The sequence below is a fragment of the Atractosteus spatula genome (genome assembly GCF_055471065.1).
Source record: "Atractosteus spatula isolate fAtrSpa1 chromosome 10 unlocalized genomic scaffold, fAtrSpa1.hap1 SUPER_10_unloc_6, whole genome shotgun sequence".
In the NCBI taxonomy this organism is placed as follows: Eukaryota; Metazoa; Chordata; class Actinopteri; order Semionotiformes; family Lepisosteidae; genus Atractosteus; species Atractosteus spatula.
Window position 1 is genome coordinate 445,593 of NW_028296626.1, and position 985 is coordinate 446,577.

Below are 985 nucleotides of genomic sequence, written 5' to 3' on the forward strand. Positions count from 1 at the left end.
CTGAAGGACATTTACTCACTTGTTCTGAAGCCACTCCAGTACTGTCTTGGCTGTATGCTTGGGGTCGTTGTCCCATTGGATTGTGAATCTTCAGAAACCCCAGTCTGAAGGATGAAGCAGGTTCTGCTCAAGGAGTTGTCTACGTCTTGCTCCATTCACTCCAAGCAGATAGTCCAATATTTGCCTTCTCTCGGCCATGATTACACTGCCCTTTCTTTCATCTTTGTCCTTCTACAAAGATTCCAGGACTTTTAATCCACCATAATATCAGAAGCCAAAATTTACCTTCTAACATGTAGAAATAATTTGCAGTGAAAGGAGGTGGAAGGGTTTAGAACGTTTGTAAGACCTGGTTGATTACCACACATAGACATACTTTGTTGTCAGTTTTTTTTTCTCTTTGAAAGGCTATAGGAGGGGCGTGATGGACTGTACCACTATCATAGAAGATGTTTTTCTTCTAAGGATACTTCTGTAGCGGCAAAGCTTATTTAAAATACAGGAATTAAGTTTGCTGCTCCCTTGCCAGTCCCTCTCTCCCTCATCTCAGTGCAGCTGGATACAGAGAGGCCATTCCATCTGGTTCACATTTAAGGTGCTTTTCTAGCTGATAGAGTTTCCTGATAAGGAACAGCTCCCAAGGCTGAGATTCACCAGCCACCCTAATAAATGGTCATCTCTGGCACCTTACTGTCTGGGAGATTCCATAGGAGAGTCACATCCCAAGGTTTACAACCCTAAGGTCAGAGGTCATTGTTACTCATCCTCCACCTCAATCAGAACGGTCAGAACTGTCGACAACTGAATCTCAGGATTCAGGACTAGCGCTACATCGGGAACGAACTGGTCTTCTTCCCGTCTAAAGAATGTGACTTGCTCGGACCCACAGTCACTTTCCATGTGCACAAGCTCTGCTAGTTCAGCCGGGACTAACTAGCTGGTCTTCAGAGAGCCCACTGCCTGCGCGCAGCAGCAAGAATCTCCC